The sequence below is a fragment of the Pinus tabuliformis genome, chromosome J (genome assembly GCF_031772625.1).
Source record: "Pinus tabuliformis cultivar Carrire ecotype Pingquan chromosome J, CPIR1, whole genome shotgun sequence".
NCBI classification, from domain to species: Eukaryota; Viridiplantae; Streptophyta; class Pinopsida; order Pinales; family Pinaceae; genus Pinus; species Pinus tabuliformis.
The window spans coordinates 1020423972-1020433159 of NC_142295.1; positions in this window are offsets into that span (position 1 = coordinate 1020423972).

The window sequence follows — 9188 nt, forward strand, 5'->3', positions numbered from 1 at the left end:
GCAGATTTTGCTAATGGAACTTGGCCGTCTAATGTAGTAGTCAATAATGGAATGGCACATAACATCTTCTGAATCATCAGGTTCTTGTTTCAAAAGAATAGGTGGTTTAAGCATAAATGTGTGTTCATCAACTGGAGATGTGTTTACAAATATACATTCCCTTGAACTACAACTCAATGGCAATGAAAGTGCTATATGCACTGCTTGTTGAGCTGACGTTTGCTGTAGATTGAGTAATGTATTTCCAAGTTTATGAATCATTTGCATAGCATCAATTTCATCTTTCTGATGCTCTTTGCGTATTCTTCTAAATGCATTTGTCATAGACTTGTCAATTTTGGTCATATATGAACTACAATATGACGCTGCGACATATGCATTTAGCACAAATTGTGCATCTGTATTTGCATTCCATAAAGTAGGCATAGCCTTCGCAAAACTGTTATTCCAAATGTGAGAAGGTTTTCGTTTCAGGAAAATTGTTGGTTGCTTTATTGTATGTTGTAATAGTTCTATGTACTCACTTTCTAGTAGTCCTATTTCTAGGAGGAAATTGTCATGGGTTATTGAATCATTGTAGTTTGTTTGCTCCAAGAATGCGAAAAGTGATATTGATTTCTCTACGATTTTTTTATTTTGTGCATTGGTTGGCTCAATGATCATTGTTGATTTCATTGGTGGCATGGGGAAGTTGTATCTGCAATTTGAATTTTTTCGCTTCTTACAACTTTTTGTATGGTGATGTTTATGCAATTTAGCAACATCTGGGTCCAAATGATCTGTATTACAAGTTATGTAATTGTCAAGAAACTTCTCAATTTCTGAATTGCTTTGTTTTCCATATATTGGAGCATTCTCTATCCATAACAGTCCATGTTCATGTTCAGTTCCTCTATTTTGGAATTCTGTTACGAAATAGTAATCAGATATTTTTCCAAAGAATGTAGTATCTTGACATATCAATTGCTTTACAGCATTAATTCTATGTTTATAGTACTGGCTACATGTGACTGGATATTTTCTTATAAGGTAGTCAATGTCATCATCTTCTAATATATCAATAGCATTTTTATTTGCCTTATTTCTAAACAATGTGACGAGTGTATCTACTAATGGTTTCCATCGATGTTCTGCACTTGTAAATGTCACAAAGAAAGTTGGAGGCCCCAATTGTCGTATCATTGCAAATATGTTTTTCTTAATTTGTTCCAAATGATCAGAAGATATGCGAATGTTTTTGAAATCTATGTATCCAATATCAGATTTCAATAACTTTTCCAAATTTGCTCGATACTTGACATCTTTTGCTAATATTTTCCTGCCTTTTAGTTGTCCTTTTCTTATTCGTACCCATATGCAAGAAAGCACTTTATCAATTATTATTCGCATTGTCTTGAAAAACAAATTTGTTGTATGATATGAGAAGTCACCACTTGCTTGTAACAATTCCCATTGTACAATTTTTTGGTAACTAAACCTATTTGTGATGTCATGATCACGTGCGTCGCCATAAAATAATGTTGGAAAGTTCATTTCTTCTGCATATTTGTCCTTGAAAATGCCTAGTGGTCGTTGTCCTTCAGCAGGTGCCAGTTCAATAATCTTGTCTTGCAAATCGTAGATGCGTTGTGACTCTATTAATCCATGCACCAATGTTTCAGTAGGTGTTTTGTTATTTGCATCACTGTCTGTATCACTTTCATTGTCGCTGTTTGAATTTTGTACAATGTATTCATTATTCTCTTGTAAAACATGGGCCCAATTCTCATTTATACAAATGTTGTCAGCTTTATAAAGACTTCTAGAACATAGTTCGTTCAATTCTTTCATGACAATAATTGGACGTACTTTACCTGTTTGGTATGCATTTTTGTATTGCAATCGTCTTTTTAATGCAACTGCAATTGTCATTGTATCACTTAGATATTGTGGCAATGCTTTTTGCACAACGTCCATATGAACTGGTACATTGATAATTGATCCTGTTAAGCCAATTTGTGATCGCCTATATTCCCATTGTCTGATTTGTGCAAATGCAATTCTCAATGACACAAGTCTTTCTTCTAGATCTGAAAGTGTATTTACAGTTGGCAATGGAATGTTACGTCTTATTTGTTCAGGTGTTGCAAATTGTGGTAGCTTTCTATTCTTGAGTGCTTTTTTGCAAGGAACACATATGTTTTCATTGCTGAAGGTCCTATTGTTCAATGTCAAATTCATATGCTTTTCTTGCAAATCTATAGTGAAGAATCTAATATTTTTTGCAAAATGCAATCTGGTACAAACTGCACATGTATTCCTAGGCGTGTCTTCGACTTTTTCCATATAAATCTGTACTGCATTTTTCTTGCTTGTAATTCTTGACTTCTTATTAGAAAATGGTTTTTTGCATATGTCATTGCATTTGCATTTTGTACGTATGAATTGCTTTAGTTTGTGATAATTCAGCCTACGATGCTTAGTTGGCTGCATTTGTTCTAAATGAGATGCTATCTCAAATGCAATATTATTGCTAAAATGTACTTGAGATATACATTGTTGTTTTTCTAGTATATGCTTATGATGCAATTGATTACAATCCTCATTTGCTTCCATGTTCACTTGTTGAGAATTGTGAACATATTTTTGTATCATTGCGTGGTAGTGAATATGTGATGTATCTGTCCTGAATGACATGATGTTAACAATATGATTGCATGTCGAATAAGCAGAACTGTAATTGACAAAGTTATTAGCAACAGAGGACCATACCTGGATATTGACTTTGAATATCACAGATATCCATTGCAAACAGAATGGTCCGCCTTCTACCTGTCCTTTCTCATATGGCATTGCCATATTTATGAGATATTGTTGCCAATTGTTATTCATTGTATAGTGTATCACATCAACTACTAGGTATTGTTCTAAACAATGCAATGCATATCGATTCGTATACATAAGTGCATTGCAAAAAGATTGCACAATGTAAAGTTGCAAACACTCTGCATCGAATTCTGTTGCTACTAAATAGCAAATTGCATTAAAGAGACTGTCACCACAATTAGATGTCATTTGCTTTGCGATTGTTAATTCATTTAAAAGCATATTATCTGCAATATGCATCCAGTGGCTTTCAATATCTTTGCAAATAGGTGACAGGTAGATATTAGATTGGTTGCAAATGCATATTGGAAATTTTTGGTAAACTAATGGTTCATAATGACCACTAACAGGATTTGCATCATGAAAGAGAATGCAATATGGAATTTCATTTTCATGTTGATTAAAAAGCAAATATCTTGTTTTTCTTGTCAATGACCAAACTGCAATTGATATATCTAGCCATTTAGCTAACCAACGTATGCAAAAGGTATCACCCCATAAACCTCGGTCAGACTCCTTTATATTTGTAGATGCAGAACAATGCATTTTATGAAGATATGTACCAATATCATTAACACCATGTAACTCGTATAGGAAGTCAGGTGCTAGTTCATACTCATATGACTCTATTACTTCAACATCATTGTTGTTTAAGCAAAAAAGAAAGTGTTCTATTAACCCATTTCGCAGTTCATTTGAAGTATAACGAAAATGTAGAAGCATTTCGAATGAATCAAACAGACAATCTCCTATAGTATATGAAAATGCATTTAGTCTAAAAAGACCATTTCTTTTTAATACATTATCAATGTTGTCAGGAGAAATGCATTGCAATCTGAATTTGTAACTGTCAACATCTATTATTTCTTCCATCATTTGCAATTGCTTACCAGAGTTGCCTTTTGCAATTGTCTTCTACAACTTTGCAAAAAATATTGATCAAGTTAGCAAAAAGTGAAGATGATTGTTTCGAACAAAATATATATATTAAAAAAATAGGCTCTTGCATTATGTTGCCAAACAAATATCAAATTTCTAGCAACAAGTCATATGTATAAATAACAAAGAAATTGGAAATGGAAACAATGGAAAGACATAATGAAAAAATGGAGCATAACTTTAAGAATATTTCTGCAAGTTAACAAAAGGAAGCAGTGGAAAGACAAAATGAAAAAATGCACCATAAATTTAAGAATATTTCTGAAAGTTAACATTATTGTCGATTGCATTTGTGAAATAAAATAACTCTGAGGCTATTTATGAGTTGTGTGACATTGATTTCTTTTGATCATTTAGTCGACGATATCCTTCTCTAGACTAAATGACGATGAAGTTAGCTTTCTTTCCCAGTTATTCCCATACCAACAGGTTGGATTTCAGGAGAGGCTGAAATCCTTGGGCTTTTATCTCAAGCCTAAAGATTATGGTAAAAAGGATTGGCAATCGCTTATTGCCAAGGTTAAGAAGAAATTGAATGTTTGGTATAACCGATAGCTTTCACAATGAATGTAGCATTCCCAATAATCTGTCAATGACTTATCTGGAGGATAGGAAATGGGTAGAAACTAAGGATTGGTATTGGTGCTTGGGTTGGATGTGGAGAAGGTTTCAAACTATCTGAGGGCTTAATTGAGGTTCTACATAGGACTGGTTTTTTCTTTCTACATCAGGTGGCACATTCATATTTAACCATTATTTGGAGGCAAGAATGGAAACAAGTTCAGCTTTTAGGATTGGATGCGAGGGATGCTGAAGAATGGGGAAGATATATACACACCCTTAGACCTAGTCATGCTAGCATCAGGGAACATTAAGATGAACTCATTTGGGGGAGAAAAGCCCTGCAAATGGGGTATACACTCCTAAACTAGGTTCTCACACTACATATGCAGCTAAACAAAGAGGGATAGGGTCTGATGGTGGAAGGGGTTATGTAAGTTTAAAAGCCCCTTAAGGCTCAGATCTTTATGTGGTCAGAATTGAATAATAAATCCCTCTCTTGGGAAAAGCTACAAAACAGAGGCATGCAAAGTCCTGGCTGTTGTATACTTTGTAAAGAATGCAATGAATCTATTGATCATTTACTAATGAATTGTCCATATACAAAGAAGGTCTGGAGGGAATTGGAGACATTGACAGGATTAGGGGAGGTTTGGGGAGGCATCATAATTGAAGAGAGTTTTACATAAGTGGTGCAGCAATTCAGCTGTTAAAATATACAAAGTATTGCCTCCAATTGCTGCTAGGTCGCAACTCCAAAATATTTCAAGAAAAAAAGTTTCCTCCTATTCAGTATGAGAGTATGGCTATACTATATGGATCTACACAGAATTCAAGGATCAAGCAGCCCAAACAGGGCATTGAGAAGCAGATAGGAGTAGTGCATAAGCCTACTTCCATAAGGCTTGTCAAGAAGATCCATCATTATGTGATGCTGGAGGTATGATTCAGATAAATCATCAACATGTAATATGTTCAAAGGACAGCTTTGGCAAACACACCAACAACCTGACTGAGCAAATTGCCCCAAGACTGCTGCCGATTCTGGCACCTGAAAAAAGACGCCCAAAAATTATAGATCTTTGATGATTCACAAATTGTGGTGAATTGGATGAATGGAACAAATTCATTGGATAATTATAAATTTCAGCCTATATTTGAGGAGATTCAACTTTCTTGAACAGACTATTTAACACATTATCTTTCAACATGTGTACAGAGAGAGGAACATGGAAACTGATGGACTCTCAAAAGCTGGATTACACTTGGAAGCACGAGCTTGGATCATTCAGAAGAAAGTGGAAGGGCATCTCATGGAATATCTTCATACACCTTTCATATAATCATGGGACTGTTTAAATGTGAATATCTATATGTATATTTTTTTATGGGACTATTTATGAACATATCTAGGAGCTAATTTTTTATGAGACAAAACTGGTTTCAAACCTGTGATATATGTTAGAATGACTATGATAGGGCTGTCATATTGACATTTTTGAAAACTGTTTATGAAGCAAGATACCTTCTCAGCCATCCTTTTATCACTTCCTATGCTTAAGGATATCTCTGAAATGCAGAAACACATATAGTAAATGTAGTTTTGTTTTCATAATAAAATTATTTTTTCTCCCTGAGGAAAACAAGGTAGCCTAACATCATATCAGAACCAATCTGGTTATAACTACCTAACATGAGATTTAAATCTAAGGGTTAAATAGACAGAATCTCTTCATAAATCATTATACGCAGCTAGTTGGATCCATTACCCAACTTCTACTTGTTGGGATCATCTCAAACAAGACTCCCAGTTAAGATATACTTTACCAACATAAGATAGTACAAATCATTAGAATCGAGAATAATTTCTTAATTAATTATATGAAGTGCTCCGAAACTGGAAAGTTGAAACATATGCTAATTCAAGCTGTCTGCGGTATTGACCCCAATTAACATCATCGCAATACATCCACTTTGTCATGGATGATAAAAGTACAAAATGGTTATGCGGAATGACCCCTTCTCAACTACAGGGTTTACCCGGAGTATGGTACAAATATGTATTTTGAAATAGCAGAATAATGTTGAGAAGTCATTTGGATGCACAGAAAGAAGAAAGAAATGTCTCTAAAGGAAAGCGCAGTAAAAGAAACATTTCTTGTGATCCGCGGAGGATTACCCACAAAAGATAGGAAAAATAAAATGTAACCTTGTAACTTTAAGATATTGGTAAATATGAGGGTGTATGGTATATTTTCCCTGATTTTCATGTATGCATAAAACATACTAGAAATAGATCAACATAGCAGGCAAAGGGATTTTACTATGAACGTTCCTTGGGGAGAAATCACTTATGGAAAGAAATTTCATTCTTGCATATATGGTACGAGGTCAAATAAAAAATACTCTTCCATTTGGAAGGAAACAATGATGGTACTTTTTGACTGACCAATAATATACACTATGCAAATCTCTTACAATCATTAAAGGTCAAAGTGCAAACTAGAACAGGTGATGAAACTTATTTCGTTATACCACTCATCTGTCAACTGTTAGTTCCATTCTAAAAGATAAATAATATGTCATTGTAAAGAGCACTGGCACTTGGGAATCAAGTTTTTTAGAACTATAATGCTACCATGAAATATGATTTTCCAAAAGGAGGACTGGACATCTCCAACTAGAAGCATAATATAAGTGAATTTGACATGAAAATGCCAGTACCTCAATAATCAAAAGTGCTGCAGGAAACTGGAAAAAGAAAACTAGTACGTCCAAAAAGGAAAACATATTAAACAGAACTTCAGATAAAAATTGAGTTTAACTAAAAGTAAAGCGTTCAACTGCATCCTCCATAAATGATCTGTAAATACAATAACAAGTTCGGTGTATCTCACATGTGGCAGAGAAGTAATAATATACTGCTATAATATATGAATAAAGGGTCCTAGACTTAAATAACCCAGTAGCATGAGGTTCATATATATGCAACACAATCCTTGTATAAAAAATAAACCTAAGTTTCATACCCGGTTATAGGTGGCATTTGCAAACTGGTAACCGTTAGAACAGTCATTGTGGAATGAAGAATCTGAGTCCCAAAGGCACAAGTCAATTCGAACCAAAAGCATAAAATCAGGATAGAATACAGGTATATCTATTATTATTTTTCAGTTGTTTCCCCTCATCTGTAAAGCAAAGGTTTAGTAAAGCCGAATATAACCCAAAGTGTGACAACTGTGCCAGCACTGTTTCAAATATTCGTGATGCTGTGTTTGAGCAGAAAAAGGTATATGACTTGACCTATAATCACAAGCATTCTCTTAAGAAACTGGCAATACCAAAGACCAATCTACTCAAAGAAGCACACAGTGGAAGTAATATGACAGAGAAATTTACTCCCAATATAACTGGAGTGCCATTGGATTACCCCCAGAATAAACTTGACTCTCAGAAAACCTCAACTAAGGACAATTGTGATAGGAAACCCAACAATGCTAGACAAAACGTGTCCAAATTGATGTAGCAATGAAATTTACCAATCAGAGCTTGTGAGTTTTAATGGGCATACAACCTCAGTGACAAATCCATTACATCCTCGAACTGTAATGAGCTCATGGCCATACCAGTAAGACCTGCACTCTCTTTAAGGAATACAGAGGAAAAGTATTAGGCTTTAACCTTCAATCTGCCCCTGGAGCTGCTTTGTTGGATTATTTTGGGAGTTTGATTTGGAAAGCGCCCCAGATGACAAGGGTCCATGAGTGCTATGATCAAAGTCATAATTGAATAGACCATGATGACTGGAAATTCCTTGTGTACCTCCCAACGGTTTCTTTATGTTTAATTATTCAAAGCAGAGTGTAGGAACTTGTTGTTTTCTTTTTAATTTCATGGTTAGTTAGGAAATAGTACAGTTAGTTAGGGTCGCTATCACAATTTTCTGTCTTTAGTGGATAATGGTCTTCTAACTTTTTCTTTCATTTTCAAAAAAAGACAATCATGTCAAATGTAAAATTTGTCAGTGCAAGCATAACCGAATGCATTAACAGTTATGTAACTAATAGAATAAAAATTGAAAAGTAACTATATATAGTTCAGATAACTTTGGACAAACAAGTACAAGTACAAAATGTAAATCATTCCGAGGAGTTCAGCATACGAGTACAGTGATAGAAGACAGAGAAAAATTTTCTTTCATTTCGAATCCATCCATCTGTAATAGTCGTTAACATGTTTATCTACATTTTTCTAGTCATTTGAATAACCCATAATAACTAGATACAGTGCATGCAAATTTATTTCATTTTATTTTCTCTTCTAAATAATGGAAGGTAGACAAGGGAAATTGCACAAGAACTCCTAGCACTAAGGCTGGCAAACAACAAACAGAGTCCACGACTGAAAGAACCAGGCACGTTTCGAGCAAGTTCAATCCAGAACAAGAAAACAAACACCGAGTAACCACATTTAGGACAGAGGTAATAAATACAAATGAATTCCATTGTAATTCCTTTCATTCCAAAAACAAAATGTTTGTATACATATGACAGAGTCCAGGTATAACCCAAAAAACAACTAAAGAGCCAAACGAACCAATAAAACCCTAGATGAGGCTTTCGGACAGTCTTCAAATAGTCTTTTCAAATCATTTTATCATTACAAACTGTGCGGAATCAAACAAGGGTTTGTGCCAAACAACCTTGGTGGCATAGCGACGACAGAGGCGTATGAGAAAACAAGTAATGGGACTCAATCCCTCCTAATCGATAGAGACTAACCATAAAAACAATCTGAGACAGTGGCAAAGCCTACTGAGAAAG